The sequence below is a fragment of the Papio anubis genome, chromosome 12, assembly GCF_008728515.1.
Source record: "Papio anubis isolate 15944 chromosome 12, Panubis1.0, whole genome shotgun sequence".
NCBI lineage: Eukaryota > Metazoa > Chordata > Mammalia > Primates > Cercopithecidae > Papio > Papio anubis.
Genome location: NC_044987.1, coordinates 1,892,460 through 1,915,195, shown reverse-complemented (window position 1 = coordinate 1,915,195; position 22,736 = coordinate 1,892,460). Strand labels below are relative to the sequence as shown.

Sequence of the window (22,736 nt, the reverse complement as noted above, 5' to 3'; positions counted from 1 at the left end):
GGGACCAAGTGATGGCACTCAACCAACTGTCAAAGACAAGTTGAATGCAGTTTACAAAATGGTACCTGGGATGCAGCTATTAAACTGGTAAATACCTTTTTCTCCATTTGTGTTCATAAGGCCCACCTGAGGCACTTTGTCTTCAGCTGGCAAGGCCACGATACACACCCTCACTGTCTCACATCAGAGATAAATCAGCTCACCAGCTTTATGTCACAATCCAGCTTGCAGGAATCTTGATTGTCTTTCCCTTCCATAAGATATCAGACTGTTCCATTGATAACCTTTTGCTGATCAGACCTCATGACCAAGAAGTAGCAACTACTGTGGACTTATTGGTAAGGCATTTGCATATCAGAGCATGGGAGATAATCCAATTAAAATTCAAGTGCCTTTTACCTCGGTGAAATTTCTGAGGGTCCAGTGGTATGGGGCATGTCAAGATATTCCTTCTAAGATGAAGGATATGTTGTGTATCTGGCTCCTCCTACAACCAAGAAAGAGATACAATGCCTAGTGGGCCTATTTGAATTCTGGAGGCAACACATTCCTCACTTGGGTGTGTTACTCTGGCCCATTTGTTGAGTGTCCCAAAAGACTGCTAGTTTTGAGTGGGGTCCAGAACAGAAGGGCTCTACAGCAAGTCCCAGCTGCCGTGCAAGCTGCTTTTCCTCTTGGGCCATATGACCCAGCAGATCTAATGATAACCAAGATGTCAGTGGCAGATAGGGATGCTGTTTGGAGCTGTTGGCAGGGCGTTATAGAAGAATCGCAGCAGAAGTTCTTAGGATTTTGGAGCAAGGCCCTGCCATCATCTGTAGATAAGTACTCTTTTGAGAGAGCTCTTGGTCAGCTACTGGGCCTTAACAGAAACTGAACGCTTGACCATGGGCCACCAATTGCCATGTGACTTGAGCTGCCCATCATGAACTGGGTGTCATCTGACCTACCAAGCCAGGAAGGCCATGCACAGCAGCAGTTCCTCATCAAATAATGGACCAGCACAGGCCCTGGAGGTACAAATAAGTTACATGAAGAAATGGCCCAAATGTCCTTGGTGTCTACTCCTATCACACTGCCTTCTCTCCCACCACCTGCACCTATGGCCTTATGGGGAGTCCCCATGATCAGCCAACAGAGGAAGAGAAGACTCGGGCTTTGTGGACAAATGGTTCTGTATGATACAGCTAAAAGTGGACAGCTGCAGCACCTCAGCCCCTTTCTGGAACATCTTTTAATGACAGTGGTAAAGGAAAATCTCAAGGAGCAGAATGTAGGGCAGTGCACCTGGTTGTGCACTTTGCTTAGAGGAAAAATGGCCAGATAAGTGATTAGGTACTGATTCATAGGCTGGATGGTCAGGGACTTGAAAGGAACATGATTAGAAAATTGGTGGCAAAAACATTGAGTGAATAGATAGGCGGATAGATCTCTCTGAGTCGGCAAAGGATGTGAAGATATTTGTTTCTCATGTAAATGCTCACCCAAGGATGACCTCCACAGAGGAGTATGTTAACATTCAGGAGGGTAGGATGACCCATTCTGTGAATACCAATCAATCTCTTTTCCCGGGCATCCCTGTCATTGCCCAGTGGGTTCAGGAACAAAGTGGCTATGGTGGTAGGGATGAAGGTTGTGCACGGGTTCAGCAGCATGGCTTCTACGTGCCAAGACTAAGCTAGCTACAACCACCACGGAGTGCTCAGTCTGCCAGTTGCAGAGACCAACACTGAACTCCTGATATGACATCATTCCCCAGGGCAATCGGCCAGCTATGTGGTGGCAGGTTGATTACATTGGAAGGCTTCCATCATAGAAAAGACAGCATTTTGTCCTTTCTGGAATAGACACTTCCTCTGGATACGGGTTTGCCTTCCCTCCACGCAATGCTTCTGCCAACATTACCATCTGTGGACTCACAAAATGCCTTATCCACTCTCATGGTGTTCCACACAGTGTATCTACTAAGGAACTCGCCTCACAGCCAAAGAAGTGCAGCAATGGGCCCAAGTCCATGGGATCCACTAGTCTTACCCTGCGTCCCACCGTTCTGAAGCAACAAGCTTGACAGAACACTAAAATGGCCTTTTGAAGTTGCAGTTACAGGACCAGCTAACATTGCAGGACTGGGGCAAGGTTTTCCAGAAGGCTGTGTGTGCTCTGAATCAGCATCCAATATATGATGCTGTTTTTCCCGTAGTCAGGACACATGGAGTCAGGAATCAGAGTGGGAGCGTCACCACTCACCAGTACCCCTAGTAACCCACTGGCAAAGCTTTTGCTTCCTTTTCCCATGATTTTATGTGCTGAGAACCTCGAGGTCTTCATTCCAGAGAGAGGAATGTTTCCATCAGGAGACACAACAATGATTCCATTGAACTGGACGTTTAGCCCGCCCCATCATGCCCCCGCCACTTTGGAGGCCTCATGCTTCTGAGTCAACTGGCTATATTACGGTGCTGACTGGGTAACTCATCCAGACTAGGAAGGGGAAACTGGATTACTACTCCATTGGATGAAAGGAAGAGTATGCCTGGAATACAGAAGGAGATCCCGGACATACTTGATCCAAGGTCAATGGGAAACCACAACACAATCCAGGGAGGACTACAAATGACCTAGATTCCTCAGGAATAAAGGTTCAACACAATCCAGGGAGGACTATGAATGACCCAGACTCCTCAGAATAAAGGTTCAACACAATCCAGGGAGGATTCTAAGTGACCCAGATTCCTCAGGAATAAAGGTTCAACACAATCCAGGAGGACTACAGTGACCCAGATTCCTCAGGAATAAAAGGTTCCAACACAATCCAGGAGAGGACTACGAATGACCTAGATTCCTCAGAGAATAAAGGTTCAACACAATCCAGGAGGTTATGGGCATTTCGTTCCTCAGGAACAAAGGTTCAACACAATCCGGGAGGACTACAGGTGGCCAGATCCTCCCTTTCAGGAATAAAGGTTCAGCATACAATCCAGGGGACTATGAATGACCCAGATTCCTCAGAATAAAGGTTCAACACAATCCAGGGAGGACTACGAATGATCCAGATTCCTCGGGAATAAAGGTTCAACACAATCCAGGGAGGACTACGAATGACCCAGATTCCTCGGGAATAAAGGTTCAACACAATCCAGGGAGGACTACGAGTGACCCAGATTCCTCAGGAATAAAGGTTCAACACAATCCAGGGAGGACTACGAATGACCTAGATTCCTCAGGAATAAAGGTTCAGTCACCCCACCAGGTAATGAACCATGACCAGCTGAGCTGCTTGCTGCAGGTAAAATTATACAGAATGGGTAGTGGAAGGCAGTCACAAATACTAGCTATGGCCGGGTAACTAGTTACAGAAACAAGGACAGTAATTGTCATGAGTATTTTCTTCCTATCTTGTTAAAGATATGTTTTGGTGTACATATTATACACGTTATGCTTACATTAAGCAAATATCTTTGGTTTTGCTCCTCTCTTATCCCTTTATTATGTATAACAAGATTTTTTGACTTTATATCAGTATTTACGTGTTGTTAATTTTACATCATAGCATTTCAATTATCATCCAAAGACTTTACCTTCTCTTCTAGGGAAGAGATTAGCACATTTTCCATTGTATGCAGATAGTTTCACCGTGTTAGGTGGAACTATTTTCTTGTTATTGTCTTCATTTGGAGGTTAAGTTTGGTTTAAAGGAAGCATAGAGGTGCCAAGTTGACAAAAGGTGGACCTGTGATGATTAACTTTAGGTGTCAGTTTGACTGGATTAAGGAACACCTGGAGAGTTGGTAAAGCATGATTTTGGGGTGTGTCTGTGGGGGGTTTCCAGAGGAGACTGGCATGTGAGTCTACGTGGATTCAGTGGGGAAGATCCGCCCTCACTGTATGTGGGCACCATCCCCATAGGCTGGGACCTGGACAGAACAAAAAAGAGGCGAGGCGAATAGGTTCCTTCCCTGGAGCTCGGACACACTCTTCTCCCGCCCTTGGCCAGCAGAACTCCAGGTTGTCTCGCCTGTGGACTCGAGGACTTAGCCCAGCAACCCCTACTCCCACCTCAGGTTCTCAGACCCTGGAACTTGGACCGAACAGCACTACTGGCATTCCAGGGTCCCCCATATGTGGATGGCTGTCACAGGACTTCTCAGATTCCATAATCAGGTGAGCCAATTCCCCTAATAAATCTCCTCCCATTGATTTTTATGTCTCTGAGTAATACAGACCTGTATACCTTGCATTCTTTTCAACAGCTCTTAACTGCAAAGCAATTCAAAGTAGCCATGTCCACAGCAAGCTCATAATGAACTTATTACAGGCTCATAATAGCGTCTTATTTCTGTACTTTCTATTTCAGTGAATGTCCCACCAGCCATTCAATTAGGCCAGTCAAAAAATGGGGTGTCATCCTTGATATGACTCTGATTCCTCTGATATGCAGACTCTTCTTCCTCTGATATGCAGTCTATCACCAAGTCTCAGTGATTAAGGGTCTTTCAAATCTGTGTGCATTTCTCCATTTCCACCCATCACTGTAGCCTAAGCCACCATCCTCTCTCAACTCTTGCCTTGCATCTCAAACGGTCTCCAGGTGCACTCAGGCCCACTCATAAGCATTTCTCCCCATTGCAGCCAAAATTATATTTAAACAAACAAAGCATTTTTCAGGTCATCATTTTCCCCTCAGCCCAGCCTCACTCATATCTTCTATTCTTTTAATAGAAATGAAGCTCCTAAATGTGCCTTACAGACTTGGCACTGTCTCCACCTGCTCTGACCTCCAGCTCCATTGGCTTGCTTTTCTCCTTCCTGCCCTGTGACATTTGCACATTCGGTTCCTTCTCTATGAAACCCTCCCTAACCAAACTAACTCCAGTTCCTTCATGTCTACAATCAGAGAAGCCTGCTCTGGCATTTTTAACTGGTCCAAATCCTCCCGTCAAATTGGCAACAGGCAGTTCTAGGTAGCTCTCCATTCAATCCACTAGTGACCTTGCCATCTCACTTCAGTTTGTGATTATTTAAAGCCTATCTCCAGGGCCGGGTGCAGTGACTCATGCCTGTAATCTCAGCACTTTGGGATCCCAAGGCAGGCAGGAGTTCGAGACCAGCCTGGCCAACATATAGTGAAACCCCATCTCTACTAAAAATACAAAAATTAGCTGGGCAAGGTGGTGCACGTCTGTAGCCTTAGCTACTTGGGAAGCTGAGGCAGGATAATCGCTTGAACCGGGGAGGCGGAGGTTGCAGGGAGCCGAGATCATGCCACTGCACTCCAGCCTGGGTGACACAGCAGGACTCCGTCTCTAAATAAATAAATAAATAAAGTCTATCTCCAGTGTTTGCGCCTTATCTTAGGCCCAGCATGCAGCATAGTGCCTCACATCAGGGCAAGCTAAATGAACACCAGCTAAATAATTAGAATCTCACCATAATAAATCACCAAAGAAAAACACAGTGTCCTTTTAAAATAAATAAATAATTGAGTGAGTCCTCAGTTTTCTAAAGCATGCAATGGGAAAATAACTGTCTCACCAAGTTCTTCTAAAGATTAGATAAATAGCCCAGTGTTGCACTTATCATGTAACAGACTGTCAATAAAAGGTTTGCTTCCTTTATTTCTCTGCAAAATATACACAGATCATGACATGGACCCAGGGTGTGATGTACAATTAGCTGTGGCTCAACATAAGATCAACAAATTTGGGGTGCAGATTTCCCACTAACATGTCACATTGGCCACTCCATTTTCCCCAGGCACTGTGCTTCTCAGTGATGGGCACTGTGCGTCCTCAGCTTTTTGCCTTGCCTTTCTCTATTTCTCTGTGACAGCAGTAGAATCCTCAGTAGTAGTGAAAAAGAAAAGACAAAGAGACATAAAGAAAAAAGAAATGACAGTTTTCAGGCATGGCAAGTAGATTATTCAAATGCATCTTGATTTACACATGACAGATGTGTTCCTTAAAAATATATGTAAACTTGGAATTCACAAGGGAATTGTACTTGGAATTCACAAGGGAATCTTGGTACTTAAAGAAATCCTCTACTGAATCCTTTTGGAATAAGAACCACCAACAGGATGCAGGATGATGAACTTCCCCCCAATCCCCGTGTTTGTGTCATGGGCATTACGTAATTCCTTTTTACTCCAGTCTAAGGTAAATTTATGTAAAGGTTCTGTAAATGAAGATACTTCTAAGTGTTAATTTCTGATGAAAAACCATTGAGTGGGAGGCCAGATCAGAGGAAATAGTCAATAAATCAAAGCTCGGGGTCCAGGAATTCATGGATTATAGCTGGTTGGCACTTTCCTGACCTTCCCTTAGAGATCTGAGAGTCCTCAACTTTCTTCATTGCAAACTGAGGCTGAATGGCTGTAGGGTGCTGACTCAAAATTCACACAAGAAGTTATCCCGATGGGGATGGGGCTCAAGTTGTCAGGGCTCTTGGGAATGAGCACAGTTAACAGTGCAATTAGCTTGGAAGAAGTAAAAATAAAAAACTTCCTGAGGGCCTCTGTAAGACACCCAGTGTGACATGCTCAGCATAGTGTCTGGCACATGCCGGGTGTGCAGGGGTGTGATTTCTGTGACTTGGCTACTGAGCGGCCTGCAGTGCACATTGCCCCAACCAAAGGACACAGGCCAGAAAACTATGCGGATGATCTGATCAGGGATGGGGGAGAAGAAAAACAAGAATTCAGAAGGAAATTCTGATATTTTATTGGGCTTCTGGGGCTCAGAAAATGACAACCCAGAAGTCTCGTGTCTCTGATGCTTTAACAAGAAGACTTTAGAAGCAGCCTCATAGTCAGGACTTTCTGACCTCTTCTACCCTCACCCCTGGCCCAGGGAGGGGCTATCTCTTGAATTTCCTTATCTGACTAAGGAAACTTCTTTCCACAAGAAAAATAGTAGTCTCAAGACTTGCTCCCTAGGAATCTCATCAAATAACCAGGAAAGAATCAAGCAGACTAAAAGTTGTCACCACACCCAGATAGACTTTTCATCTATTCTCGTGAAGGCAACTCCAAGAAATTACCTGGGAGACTTTCACTTTATCTGCATAATAAGACAATCTTTGTTTGCAGTGAAATTCTGCCCCTCACCTTTGCACCACTTCCCCAGAGCCCAGAGGAACTCTCCTCCAAGCAATTGTTTCTTGGGCTCATTCATTTCCCCTGAAAACCATTTCCTACCCCTCATACTTGCCTACATCCACCACTTACCTCTCCTCCGTAGAAGCCTCAACTATCTGGTCCTTCTTTGAGTCTCGTGTTATGGGACTTCTGTGTCCATAACCTGTTGATAAATTTGCTATGGCATTTTTTTCCTATTAATCTGTCTATAATCAGTCACTTCCGCAAACCTACAAAGAGGGCAGAAGGGAAGCTTTTCCTCCACCCTCATAGGCTAAAGGTTTCCCATATGTGACCAAGGACAGCAGGCTGTTTTATAATATTTATGCCATAAACTAGACCAGGCTGAGATCTGTAACTACACCGAGTAGTTATTATTTCTCTCTTATATATCAAATTCCCTGAGAAGCCTGACATTACTGTTGTAAACCAAAAATAAAATTCTAAGGTCCCCAACTTTCTGAATGGAACCCTTCTCTCATTCAAGGCCATTCCAAAGTTAACCTGAAAAACTACTAATAGTTCAGGCCGTGATGGGAATTGGGAGTTGGACGTGCCTCATTATACCCGTCTCCCTGTTGGAACTCAGGCCCAGCTGACCAGCATTAACAGAGACCTTAAGACTGACAGAAGAGACTCTAAGTCTGATAAGAAGCATTTACAGCCTGGTCTCTGCAGTCTGCTACCTGAAGACTTCATCTGCATGATAAAACCTTGGTCTCTACAACTTCTTCTTGTAACCCAGACATTCCTTTGTATTGATTCCTGTTCTTTAGATAATAACTCAGTCAACTGTCAATCAGAAAATCTTTGAATCTCCCCATGACCTAGACGTCCCTACTTCCAGGTGTCCTGCATTTTCAGACTGAACCAATGTATACCTTAATGTATTGATTGATGTTTTATGTCTCCCTAAATATATAAAACCAAGCTGTAGCCTGACCACCTTGGGCACATGTTGTGAGGACCTCCTGAGGCTGTGTCATGGGCATGTCCTTAACCCTGGCAAAATAAACTTCTAAATTGATTGAGACCTGTCTCAGATACTTTTTGGTTTACACTATCAACTGACATTTTTAAAAGGCAATGTCAGTGGTGAAGAGAGGAACAGGCTAAGAAACAGACCTGGGTCATAGATAAGACTTGCAATCTACAGCAGACCGACCTTGGGCAAGTCCCTCGCTTCTTCAAGCCACAGTCCTCTCCAGTTGAATGAGATCTACTACATCTTCCAGCTCCAAGAACTTTAGGGGTTTCTGGCACCAGGCACAGTGCCTGGCACAAATGAAAATTCTCCCTAAAAGAAGTCATGATTATTCATTATAAAGAGGAATAAAAGGCCACGTGTGGTGCTACATGCCTATGATCCTAGCACTTTGGGAGGCTGAGGTGGGAGGATGGCTTGAGCTCAGGAGTTCAAAACCAGCCTGGGCAACATAGTGTGAACTCATCTCTATAAAAATAAATAAATAAATAGAAAAATATATAAATAAATAGAAAAATAAGAGAGAAAGAAGGGATCAGTCCATCATCACTCTCCCAGCCAAAGTTAAAATACTGGAACTCTAGAACAACAAAGCAGAAAACACATTTGGGAATGCTCCTTGCTAACCTTTCCACTCACTGCTATTCTACCTCCTCTCTCTGTCATTTAAGGGGAAAAAGTGAGTGTTTGCATGTGCACGTGTGTGTAGTTTTCACTGGTAATGGTTGACGAAATTGGCGTTAAATTGCAGTTCAAAGATTTGTCTTTGATAGATGGTATCCTCTACCTGAAATCAGAAATCAGCCATATGGCTTCAAGAAAACATATTATCTTATAACCCCTGAATGTCAATATATAATCCTAGGTAACTGGATCAATGATGCCTGGTGAGTCTTGAAAGTTTTGCCATGGGCTGCCAAACACAGATTGGTCCTAAAGTGTAGGGGAGAAGGGGAGAGGAGAAGACATGGACTCACATTCAGCTGGAAAAAATCTTGGACACCCTTTTTTGAGCTCACTGGTTGTCAATCTACTGATTCAGGAAACACTTTTCACCTATTTGACCATTAATACAGCACAAACAACACACAGAGGAGAATGCATCTCTATCTAATCGAGCAACAGATGCCAGGAGCTGCCCAGCACTCATCCATGCTCAGCTTCCTCACTCCAACAAATTGTAAAATAATAATAAAAAATCTAAATAACAACAGCAGCAGCTAAATTATTTCTCCATCTCAATTGATTCTTTAGATGGAATGTCATCTTGACAGATCTATTCTGATCGAGTTGTCTAATTGCATAGAGTTCTCATTGCTCTTGAATTTGTGACCTCAGACTGCTGTGAAATAAATGCAATTTGGAGAATTATTTCCAAACAACAACTGCTACTCCTCTGGGAACTGACTATTGCTCCTAGTTTTTGAAATTGTTGGTGAACCACCTACTGACTAAGCTATTAAGACTAGGTGTTTTGTTTAGATTCCAGGCTAATGGTTCTATAAATTCAAAAACAAGAAATATCGCAGAAGCCTGCAGATGGCCGTGCACTTAGGAGGAGACACCCAGGAGGCTGCTGGCCGGGCTCCTCAGATCCTGACCTAGTTAGCAGCCCACTCCCCTGGGCAGCCTGAGTGGTGGTAATTAGAGCTGTGTGTGGAAAAACCTGCCTAATGAACCTGCTTCAGAGGTAGCAAGTTTGTTTGAATTGGGATTATTCTCTGGACCTAATAACTAACACTGAGCTTGCCCAAATGTTCAACAATAAAACAAAATGTTTCAGAGACCCCACAGAGTTGCAGGTGCATTCAGAACCCAGTGTACATGCTCAGTGACACCAGGATCCCTTAAGAACTTCAGTTACTTCTTGGACATCCATTTATTTCACCATAGTGCTAAACACTATGAAGTCCAAATGGACCATCTCCTTCAGTTTACACAACACTACCGTGGAGGTGCTGACAATTACGTACCCATTTTATAATTACTGAGGCTCAGCTATGTTACAGAACTTGCCCAGTGTCTGTCTCACAGATCAAGGGACAGAGCTGGGACTAGAAAGCAGTTCTTTTTTTTTTTTTTTTTTTTTTTGACCGAGTTTCACTCTTGTTTCCCAGGCTGGAGTGCGGTGGCACGATCTCAGCTCACTGCAATCTCCACCTCCCAGATTCAAGCAATTCTCCTGCCTCAGCCTCCCGAGTAGCTGGGATTATAGGTGCCTGCCACCACGCCCGGCTAATTTTTTGTATTTTTGGTAGAGACAGGGTTTCACCATGTTGGCCAGGATGGTCTCGAACTCCTGATCTCAGATGATTTGCCTGCCTCGGCCTCCCAAAGTGCTGGGATTACAGGCATGAGCCACCGCACCCAGCCTGGAAAGCAGTGTTGACTCCAGAGCCCACATTTCACCACCATGCTAGGTAGATAGTTTCCAAAGATGGAAGGCTGAAAATACATGGGACATATTGAACTTCATGACGCAAAGTTAGGAGACCAATTTCACTTGAGGAACGCCCAAGAGTGTCAGGATAATCTAGTCACATAAAAAAAGTGAGCCCGCGGGTCAAATCGCCCTTCCATAAATCCTAGTTCCAGCGCTTCTTCCAATATAAGCTTAGATAAGTTATCAAATGCTTCTACGCCTCCGTATAATGGTAATAATAGAATAATACCATTGTTGTTTTGAGAATTAAATGAACTAATATGTGTAAAAGCGGAAGTCACTGCCTGGTATATAGCCAATGTTCAATAAATGGGAACTATAATTTAATTAATGATGCATGTCTTAGCATTCATAGTCTTCAACCGCTCCTCAAATGCACAGATTTTCTAAACTACAAGGAATGTTTCAGAATGTGAGCATGAAGCCTCTCTACTTTGGAAGGGTTTTTTGAAATGCAGCCTAAAACGTGACTTTTATACACCATGGTTCTCTTCTTTCTTCTCTTTGCCTAAAACGTGACTTTTATACACCATGGTTCTCTTCTTTCTTCTCTTTGCTGCCTTCCGACACTCGCTTTCCCTCTGCCCCTACTAGAACGGGGGCACCTTTCATCAATACATTAATCCATGGCTAAAACATGACTCATCGTAGAAATGCAAAGGAATATTCTGTCTGTGTAGCAGTCAAGGACCCGTGGGGCAGGTTCTCATTAGAATGCTTTACAATAATATCAATCAGTATTAAAAATGTATGTTCTACTCAATTTTTAAAACATCTTAAATAAATCTTTAAATAAAGCCATTTTGTTTTATCTTTAGGGCCTATGAACAGTCAGCCCTGGGGGGCCCTTGCTTCCCTAAGAACTGCCCTTTCTAGAAAAGCCTCCCTCAGTGTATAGTTTTCTCAGGGATCTCTGTGCTGGGGGAGTCAGGTCTTTTTGGTAATATTAATTTTATGTTGTGTAGGCCCCCCATTAACAGGGGAAATGAATACTATTCCATGAGGGTCATTTACCGTTCAGAATTGCTTCACGGAAGCAGCTAGTTAATCCCTGCCCTTGAGGAACACACACTGTACTCTTCTCCTAATACCATTGAAAAGGTCAGAGAGTGCACAGGAAAGGAAAAGAGGGCAGGGCCTTTGTTACAGAGCTGGAAAAATCTCAGGAGAAGCTGAAAATGGAGGTAGATATTTCCAGAAAGGAGCAAGCTGCCTCTTTTATAAACACCTTTGGGCTGGCAAAGGTTGCTGGCCTCTGTATCCCCACCAGTGTTTCCTTGGTTGAAACCCAAATCCCTGTAGCAATCAGAGTGAGGCTGGTTGGGTTTCATGCAATAGAGAGTAGTCGGGATTGAAGCAAACGCAGAATGCATATGGTAAAAGACATCCATGTTTATTTAGGCAACAAAAATATCGACAACTCTCTACCTGATAAAGCAAATATGTTGGCTTCCTGGATCTGACAATCATCCCCTGTTCTGACCATGAAAATCTGCCCAGAGTCTCCTACTAACCAGATTTTCCTGCCTACAATTCACACCCCTCTAATATATCGTAGGAATTGCCATCCGTTTTTACTTCAAAAATTGTTTTCTATCTACGTCACTGACTCCCAACAGGGGGCCACAGCTCCTTTTGCAATATGAACCCTACACATTTTCTCAATCCATCCTCCTAATACTCTAACAGTAAAAGCTGTTTTACGTTCCCTGGTCTTTCCATGGGGGCCTATGCCTGTATGCATTTCCTTATGCTGTTACCTTTTCCAGGAATGCTTTTCCTCCTCCATTTGTCCTTTGCCTGCTTCAAGAAATTGGCTTACGCCTATAATCCCAGCACTTTGGGAGCCCGAGGCTGGTGGATCACAAGGTCAAGAGATCGAGACCATCCTGGCCAACATGGTGAAACCCCACCTCTACTAAAAATACAAAAATTAGCTGGGCGTGGTGGTGTGCCCCTGTCCTCTCAGCTACTCAGGAGAGGAGACTAAGGCAGGAGAATCGCTTGAACCTGGGAGATGGAGGTCGCAGTGAGCTGAGACCACGCCACTGCACTGTCTTTGTCACAGAGTGAAACTCTGTTTCAAAAAAAAAAAGGAAAAGAAAAAGAAATCCAACTTCATGTAAATGTGACTCCATCAACATGATCTGTCCAAACGACCTTTTCCCTGTCCGCTAAGTCCAGTAGAATAAACCGTTTGCTCATCGATGCTCCAAATGCTTGTTGCACATTGCTCTGTTACAGCACCAGCACGCTGTGGTCCAGTTAGGAGTTTACACGGTTGCCTTCCCCACTGAACTGTGACATCCGTGCACGCAGAGGCCGGGTTTTATGTGCCTCAGTTATCTCACAGCTGGCAAATCTGCTGACCCATGGCAGGGCTGAGAGATGTTGAATGAGTCAATGAAAAAAAAAAAATTGACTAAATGAGTTGCAAAACATGTTGTGTCCCAGAGCTGTTCAGTAACTTTGCTCCCTGAAATCATTGGTAGTCAGCGATTTCTAAAAAGAAGTTAATGGTCACCATCACCAATAGTCATGTTATACCTCTAGGAGACAAAAAACACAGGAGCACAAGCGAGAGGACTTTCAGCAACAGCACAAACTCCTGTCCATCAAATACGGCCCGACTGATAACTGGAAGACTGATAGGAGCGTGACAAATGATGTTACAGGAAGAAAAGTGAGAGACATTAGTTCCCTCCCCAAAGAAACATAAGGTCTCTCTCTCTCACACACAGGGACACACACACGTACACACACGTGCACACATAGGTACACACACACATGCACACACACGTACACACGTACACACACACGTGCACACATAGGTACACACACAATCTTGAAGTCAGAAGCCCCCGCATTTAGATTCCCCCTACAATTAATTAGCTGTTTAACTTTGAGCAGTCTCTCAATTTCTCTGGGTCCCTATAAACACATTATTTTCCCAAACAGAAAAACCCAGTGTATATGAATTCCAAGTTTTGTGCTTACTTGAAAAGTCTAAGCTTCTAAGCCCTCTCCCTGGGTTTTCCCACTAGCCTTCTAGATACTTCCACAGGCACTCCCTTGTGCAATTCAGGCTAAGTGACCTAAGGAGTCTAGGAGACTTTGAGAACAGTGTGGTCACCACCCCCGGATCGACCACAGCTCCACTAGTTCTCACCAGACAGTTTCGTCTTATTTATTGTAAACACAAAGATAAGGTGCTGCTTGGTTAGAAAGACACAGCGTATTGATTTGTACATGCCATAAAATTGCCCTGCCTTTGCACTTTCATGTTAATAAGTGATGATAAAGGCGCTTCAGACAGGAGTCTACTTAGGCTTTCTAAACATTGCATTTGGTGGTCACAGGTAAGGATGCTCAGCCTTCAAACCTGCAGGATTCAGGCTTGCAGTGGACTGTGGGCACCAGCTTGAGGAATCCCCATCAGAGCAGCTCCCTGCACGGGAATCGCAGGTTCCCCGACCCTGGCAACCCCCGGAAGAGCGTCGCTTGGGGGTCGCTGTGCTGTTGCTCCTCCTCAGAAGGGCAAGGGTGCCTCAGAGACAGAAGCATCAGTGCAGGACACCCACCACCCACACAGCAGAGCTGCAGGCAAGGAGCAGCTTCAGCTGCAGCCCTTGGGAGGCCGTCTCCCTTGGCTACCCAAGTGAACAGTCTCCTGCAGGGCGGTCTACACTGAGTGGGACATTTTTCCACTTCTCACACATCTACACTTAAAAAAAAATAACCAGTCTAATGGTATGTTAATAATTCCAGATGGAGCCCCAGACCTCAAGGGCTGAGCGTAACAGAAATTTCATGTAGGTCAAAATACTTGGATGTGTTCTTTGGGTCCAAAAATAGAAGTGGTGTTCAGGTTGTGCGAACATTCTGAGAGACCATTTCATAGGCATTTCTCAGGAGAGAGACGTGTGAGGCCGGAATGCTTCTGCATCCTGCGTGCCGCAGCTGCCTGGAAGATGGCAGTCCACCCCAACGCAACGAGAGCCTCGAGGCCGGGTGAGATCACCAGCCCTTCTACGGCTGCCACCTGCACTTTGCTAAACAGAACCTGCAAGAAGAGCCTCCCAACTGACCAGGCTTCAGTCCCTTGCGGAGAAGGAGGGTGACAACACAGGAGGAAATGCTTCACAGGGCATTTCTTTCAACTACCAGCCTGTCACATCAGTGTTGGCCGATGTCACTCTGAACAGAAAGCTTTGGGGCCCAAGAAATGCCAAGAAAATGGCAGCCAGTGGGCAGGGCAGCCACCGGCCTCTTCTTGCTAATATATGCAGCGGATGTGGCATTTCTGACAATATTGCTTCTGCCTCACTTGCCATGTAATGTTAAGAGGCTTCTAGAATCTCCTGCATTTAAAGAGTAATGACTGTTTTCAGGGTAAATGCTCTGTTAAATAACCCTGGATTATTGTGTCGTGTTATTACATTTATAAAATGGCATTTCAAAAAATAATAATTGTTTTAGAGTTAATTGATGTTTTTAACCATCACTGTGTGGAGAATTTTTATTCAGTAGACAAGGAGTGAGCAAGGGAGAAAGAGATTTCCATCAAGAGAGTCAGTACTGAAAATAGAAACCATTTCTGCTTGTGAAATCCTGGTACAGAAGGCGCTCCTCCTCTGAGCACTGCCTTCAATAAGCTCTTTTCACTGCAATTAAAGCAGCCACAGGACAAAGGTAAATCTCAGCCGCATTCCTGAATGGAGTCTGCAGGCCTTGGGACTGGCAGTGGCACAGCAGTGCTGGGGGGCGGGGCGGGGCTCAGCACATATTCACAGGCCATTATGCCCCCACAGGGGCAGGCCTGGCCCCAGAGCAGCCTGAAGCAACGGCAGAGACCCGCAGTTCCACAGAGCAGTGACTTTTCAGATGTGAAGTTAATTACACGGCCAAGAGTCTCAGAATTTCATACCGCCAGAGGCAGAGCTGAATGCAGGGATATTACAGAATAGAACTTGGAAATTCCAAAATCTTCACATAGGGAGGATGCAAATGGCGCATAACCCTGAACCGCATCCCAGGTGCGGTGGATGATGTCACTCTCTTCCTTCCTGTCTGAATCCTTCCCTCACTCTCCTCAAGCATGTCTAGAGGGCAGTGCCTCCTATTATGTGAGTGACAGATGATCTCTTCATCACATGGTTTCTTCTTGCAAGTATTTCCATGAAGTAGGAATTGGGTATTATTTTTATGCTAGGTTTAAATATAAATACATGCACACACATAGAAGATAAAGCTCATTTTCATGATCATGGAGCCTAACAGAGAGCCCAAGTCTTTCCAGTTGCAACTCAATTGCTGTTTCCGCAATATATTCTATCATCCAGGATCTTCATACAAACCCTCAGGACCACTGTGGCTGCATGACAGGAGCCAGAGAATAGCAGAAAGTGAACAAAGACCCCAGCTAATTTGGAGGAAACTAGAAAGATGTTGGAATGTAAGGGTGAAAAGAATGATGGAGATCATTTAGCACAAATCTCTAATTTATAAGATGCAGAGATTAAAAGCAAGAATGTTAAGCAACTATCCAAGATCATACATCTGGATATGAAAGCTGCAACAGCAACCCACATCTTCTGACTCCAGAAATCCTACAATTCATCCCAATTCTCTTCTACTAGTCCTTGCAAAAGTCTGCATGTAAACATTATCCATTTTCTCCCTCACTCTCAACCACCGCCATAAATAATGTGCAGGGTCAACTTTGCGAAGAATTTCAAGAGAATTTTGATATCTCAACAGCTGGAAATCAGTCATTTGAGCAACAGATATATGTCCCAGCTTCTTGAACTGCCAAATAACCAGTAGATGAGTCACTAATTCTGTGAACCCAGAATGGCCCTGCAAACAATCATTCCATGGTGCAGAAAGAGACACGACAGAAGGAAGTTGGAATCTATTACCTCCTAATCAAAGCACACTTGGCAGAATGCTCTGGCTTCTCACGCATTCATCACGACATCCCGAGGAGAGTTTGCCTGATTGTTTCAGGAACTCTCCTAAGAGTAAGTGGATTGACATGTTATGCAAAAGAAAGTCAAACACAGAGACCAGTGAGCGCCATCTGACAGCAAAGACAGCAAGCCAAGTGACTCTCCAGTCACACGATGTACCAGGAGCCTTGGCACCACATGCACTGTGAGGGGACCCTTCTCCTCTGTCTTCACACTCCATAGCCTCTTTAGCACAAGGCCACCCAAACGGTGCAATATGACTTAACGACTTCACAGAAAGTGCTCCCCTTTCTCCATTTAGTCTAAAAATGATAAAGTTCATAGTTATAGCTCTGTTTATTTATTTAAATATAAAGAACTCTAATATTATTAGACTTGTGAAGCAGGTAATTCCAAGAGTTGGAGCACTCTTTGCTGTCACCCAGGGTCACACAGGAGCTTAGATTCAGAACGCACAGAGCTGGAGGTATCAGGTGAGTTATCCCTTTGTTCCTCTTCAGGACATAGGAAATAGAGGAGGTAGAGGTTAATCAGCTTGAAAATTTGGAACTAATTGAGAAGCATCAGTGAGATTCTGGGTATTAAGCTCTGAGGATCATTAGAACACTTGGAATCTTCAGCATCCCATACAGAAAGTCATGGAATAACGTGGACTCTTTCTGACACGTAAAAGAAATGAAGTCCTTCAAGACTCCAATAAAAAAAAGAAAAGACAAATAAATAGCTAAGACTGCAAAGCTCTCAGATATAATATTGAAATTTTGACCTTATCTTTCATAAAGCTTGAAACTGTGATGATAAAATATTATGACAGAAATATTTATATAGTATAATATGTTGCAAATTCAATAGGTGACCAAGATAGTTTTCAATGATTATGAAACTGTTACATTAGGACCAATATATAACTCAATATACAAATCACCAGGATACAATAAACCCCTTTCCACCTCTTGGTTATGAGGTTGGGAAGCACAATTAATAATTAACTTCATCATCAACACCAACATCAATGCCATTATTATAAAAAAGCATATTTTTATGAAGCACTTTATACAACCAGCTAAATAAACATTTGGAAGCCTGCAATTTATATACTTATAAATGAAATGAAAGAAAAACTCTAAAATGGATTAGAAAAATATCACCAAGACAACCCCTATGACAGCTTGCAACACAATCCTATTTTACTTATGCACACTAACAAGTCTCAAGTTTATCATCTCTTGTGTCAACTATTTGGAATACCGTCCTAACTGGGGTTGCTTTTTGTTTTTGTCTTTGACTCTCATCTCAGCCCACATCGCTCCATCTCCCATATGCTGCTGCTGCTGCTGCTGGAATGACTGGTTAATACATCATGACTTTGCTCAGACCTTTCAGTGGCTTCCTGTAGGATAAAATCCATGCCAGATCTTCCATAGAGACTTTGAAAACAAATTAGCAAATTAACAGGCAACTTTTCACCACATATCAAATATATGTCAGGGACTATTTGATGCTTTTGTATTTATAATCTTAATTTACCATTAGAATAATCCTTTAGGAGAGGCATTAGTAGAGTAGGAGTTGCCTAGAGAGAAAACCTGGAGAATGTTATACACGACCTGGCAAATATTCTACATATTACCATAATCTCCCATTTTTTCTGTCCTTTCTTTTATTATTTAAAAGTAAGACATAAATCACAGATTGTCATAACTGCATTGATTGAAATTGATACATGGCAACATTATGAGATTTTATGCATTTGTGCTGGCAAAGTAACTTAAAATCAATGATTTGGAGAGAAATTATTCAGGAAATCTTAATGACTTATTATGGTAAAAACACTTCTAAGAGCGGATCCATTAATGGAGGACAATTACTGGAAAGTTAAATTTAATATTCAGGAAATCAATTAACTAGTATTTAATTACTTAAAATTATGATCCGTTAGTAAACATTGGTACAATTTGCTTACAAATATCACTTCTGATTATGAGTTATTGGGAAACAAAATGACTAATATTCTGTCATCGAAAGCAATTTGATTCACTTCACATTCCCCCTTTGCGTCTTTCTCTGAATGACTATTGTGTAAAGCCAGAGACCATTAGAGCAGAAAGACGCGCTGAGGCCATCTGACCCCTCCTCATTTCACAAGGTCGACTCTCAGTCCAGTGTGGTGCCCTGGGCCTCCGAAGGTTGCACAGCTCAACCCACCCTGCCTTGGAACTAGAATCAAAAGCTCTCAGCTTCGAGGGCGGCCCCTTTTCTGACCATGGCTCCTTCTGAAATAACCCACAATTCCAAGAGGGAACCAAAGGGCACACACCCTTATTCTTTTTCTCTTTTTGGAGCTAGTAAAAATCCACGTCTGCTTTAGAAAGTCATGGGACCAAAGTCCTTTCTCTCAGCTCCACAAGAGAAGGTGGGCCACCTAGCACTCTCGACGGACTCCTCCCCTCTCTGCCTCCGCTGCAACTCACTAGGCATCCTTTCGACTCATTTTCCGGTGTTTTCTGTGTTGCTATTGGCATAACATCCTATCAGTGCAGTTAATTACATCCACTTGGAGTGTGAAGGACAACTTGATTGTCTCAAAAAGCCAGAGGCCATATAATCCATCTCACTGCTCTCGCGAAGCGAAACAAGTTCCCAATTGTCTCTGCTTCGAGGAGGTAAGAGGGACACCCCTGGCAAGGTGCTGGCACCCATTCCCTGCCGCAAATGGAGAAGTCACAGAAGAAGTGTCTGTTCCTCTCCCTCTACAGGCAAAGAGAACTGCCTTGTGGCGCTCTGCTCTCGATCCACGACTGAGACTCTTCAATACCTCCACAATGCTTAGTGCCTTCCCAGTACAAGTCAGTATCGTTTGATCCACTCTGAACTTGGTAACATTTACATGCAACTAAGTTTGCACATCTAATTACACGACCTAGTAATATGGTTACTCTCCTGTGACCATACATTTTCTGTTCCAATATAACGTTTATGGAATCGTTTAGATTTAAACGTGCTATCCAATGGCTTGCTTCTGTATATGGAAAAATAACCAGAAATTAAACCGCGTTGTAGTTATGGTCATGATGTCTTTATCCTTTTGTCCTTAATCCTTGAAATGGAAAGCAGACTGAGAAACCAGAGTCCCAGCAGAGAGTGAACTGCTGTGCCGGAAGGCAGGCTCTTTACCCGACCTCAGTCCCACCAGCCCTCAATAGGGCACCTTGCAAGACCAGGATGTCAAACTGCCTGTGGCTTGGCTGATTTCTGTACCAACCCAGAGCAGCCACTGAGTCATGAACACAGTGGGGAGATGGGGTGGGGATCCTCCAGGCAGTGTGAAAGCAGAGCCCTGAGGAGCTGGCTACAAAAGTGTTGCAGCGGAATTCCATAGGCCATTACCCAACACAAGGTCTTTTGTTTGCCTCTCAAGGTCTGTGTGGTCTTCCTGTGAGAGCTCCTTACGCTGCTCCCTGCAGCTGATTTGCTCTATGAGACAAATGCTGTAAGTTACATAACCAATCACATTGCCCTCCAGGTCCGACAACCGTGTGGCCTATGCAAGAGCTTTGTTCTTCTCTTTATGTTATCACCCCTATTTTCCTTTTCCTTCTAATAAAAAGTTTAAAATTACATTACCTCAACATCTATGACCTTCTAATAATAGAGAAGTATACAGAACATGTGTATTCCACCTTTACTTTGCTGCCTCATTCTCATTCACCTCTTCCAAGGCCCTGTTTCTTGCTTGTGTGTAAACTACCAGACCCTATCTCCCCATTTTCAACATTATATATGTGAATGTGTATACACATCTATCTGGGTGATAAATATGTCATACGTACTGTTACACAATCTGCTTTTTACCTCCCAGTGAGACGTGCACATTTCTGGCATCCACATGTGCTATGATACCTCATTCTCACAACAACTGCAAGGCACGACCTGGAAAGGCTGGCAAGACCTCAGCCTGTGCAGCCATTTAGGCAGTTTCCACAGGCTTGCCCAGTCACCACGCCTTCTGGGGTTGGACCATCAGAAGTCCCTCCCAAGAGTTTTTCTAAATTCCCCCTGCAGAGCCTGGGAGCAAAAGTCAATCAGCATTCAACTTTCTATTTGTATAGACATGGACAATCACCATCTCCAAAAGACTCACACATTTATAATCTCACCCGCAGTGTTTAAGAGTCACCTTTCCCTAGAGTCCTCAGTGACACAAACAGTTTTTATTCATTTTTGAGAGGTAATTTGTATTTAGTGCTTTAATTTGTATTTCCCTGATTAAGGTTCAGCATTTTCCCACATATTTATTCACTATTTTATTTCAAGTAATTGCTCATTCATATTTTTTGTCTACTTTCTATTGGGTAATTTATCTTTTTTTGGTAGTGATATGTGACTGTTCTTTATATAATCTAGATATTAATGCTGTAAATATTGCTAATCATGTTTTCCCAGTCTCCTGCTTATCTTTTCTACAGAGATCTTTCATATTTAATTAGGACAATCTATCAATATATCAGTCTTTTCCTTTATTGCTTTTGGGTTTTTCCTCTTAATTACAAAACGTTTCACAGCTTCCATAATTACGTAAGTACGTGTGCATGTATGGGTAAAATTCTTTATTTTTCTGATGCTATCAGAAGTTTCATATTTCTATTAATATTCAGATCTCAGATCCATCTGCTATTACTTTTTGATTGTAGTATAGGGTGTAGTTTTACCCATTTCTAACTGATGGTAACATAGATAGGTATCCTTATAAGCCTCTTTATACTCCTTGGAAATAGGACACTAATTAAAAGTCAGCTTGACACTCTCATCACACCAAGAGAGACACCCTCTTGTCAGGCATTTATGCTGACTCTCCCCACCCATGACTGCCCCTTCTCTCCATGACTCCGGGTTTCCATGGCCTAGCCAAGCTATATCAATGTGAAACATGAAAAACAGAGTCAGTGGCAAGCCTTTTACTGTGGATGCACTGGCACTCTAGACGGGCATGGACATCACTGAATTCCCGTGCAGAGTTGTCAAGATGGAGACAGGTAAGCAAAATTCACAGTTCCTAAGCTTGAACACACAATCCGAATATCCCAGACAGTAAACCTGGAAAGAAAGCAGAATAAAAGAAGATGCACCATGAGGATACGAAAACTTGCACAGAGTAAGTAGTACACTTAGACCTTTGGGGGCTGAAGGAAAGTGGTGTAGAATAAAGAGGTATAAGTCACTGTTAGAGAAGAGGAAATATGCTATGTGAGTGTTTAAGTAAAGAGAAAGTCATAGAAGACCATCTAAGACTTTGTAGGGGTGTTTGAGTGGGCAAAGTAGAAACAGAAGAGTCAAGGCTACCCTCAACCTGCCTCCTCCCTTGACAGAGGGCCTGAGGATCTCACTGCAGTCAGCAGCAGCATGGGGTGCTTAACAAGATAGACGACAGATTAGACGCTTCTAATAAGTAGGAAATTAAACTTTCACTAAGGCAGCATTAGTCTTCCCTTTCTTATTCTATTGTAAAATATTAAAGGAGCTTCACATCGGGTCCCAGAGGTTGTTTTGCAGACCCTGGCCCCTGTTGATGAGTCCCCCAGAGCATAGAGAATGCACCCCTTCCAGTAATCAAGCCCAAGCTACCATAACTAATCCATCATCTGTGGCCATCAAGGCTGGCTCCTGAGTGTCGATGTGGAGTTAATTAGACAAATACCGTACGCTCTAGTCCGATTGATTATTAAGACACCATAACGAGGATTTAACATCACGGCTTGTATTGGAAACACCGTATTGTAACTTGCCTGCTCACCCTAGAAACTCTGGAGTCATCAAGTGACAATTAGCATTCACTAGTAGCTGTGGCCTGTTTTTATCCCTGCTGATTTAATAAGACAGTTATTGTTCTCCATGGTAATTAATATCTATTGATTAAAGTTGAAGGCCGGGCATCAGGAATAGATGCTCTGGCTCACTCTGGAGTAGTTAGCATGTTTTTCTGCTCAGCCTGACTTGCTACTTCCTCTCTATGCTATAAAAGGGATTATTTCAGGCCCTGAAGAGATCCCAGACAGAGCGAACATCGGCCCAGCAATTAATGGAGCTGGGAGACAGACGCTTCTTCCTGGGAATTGGGGAAAGAAGAAAATTAACAGTGTTCTGAGGTACCTCATTCCCTCTAAAGAAATTCTAAGTCTAGAAGCTGTAGGTTTTCTGGTTGCC

General features: G+C 43.5%; 1 protein-coding gene and 1 long non-coding RNA gene across 9 annotated transcripts in view; both read right to left on the bottom strand.

The window, feature by feature from the left end:
- Positions 1-22,736, bottom strand: part of OPCML (opioid binding protein/cell adhesion molecule like) — a 1,159,098-nt gene that overhangs the window by 497,670 nt on the left and 638,692 nt on the right. The window lies entirely within an intron of this gene.
- LOC116269800 lies at positions 21,476-22,606 on the bottom strand. The gene is made up of 2 exons (XR_004177618.1): positions 22,327-22,606; positions 21,476-21,629 (listed from the first exon to the last, which is right to left on the bottom strand). It is a non-coding gene; the product is annotated as an uncharacterized LOC116269800 (long non-coding RNA).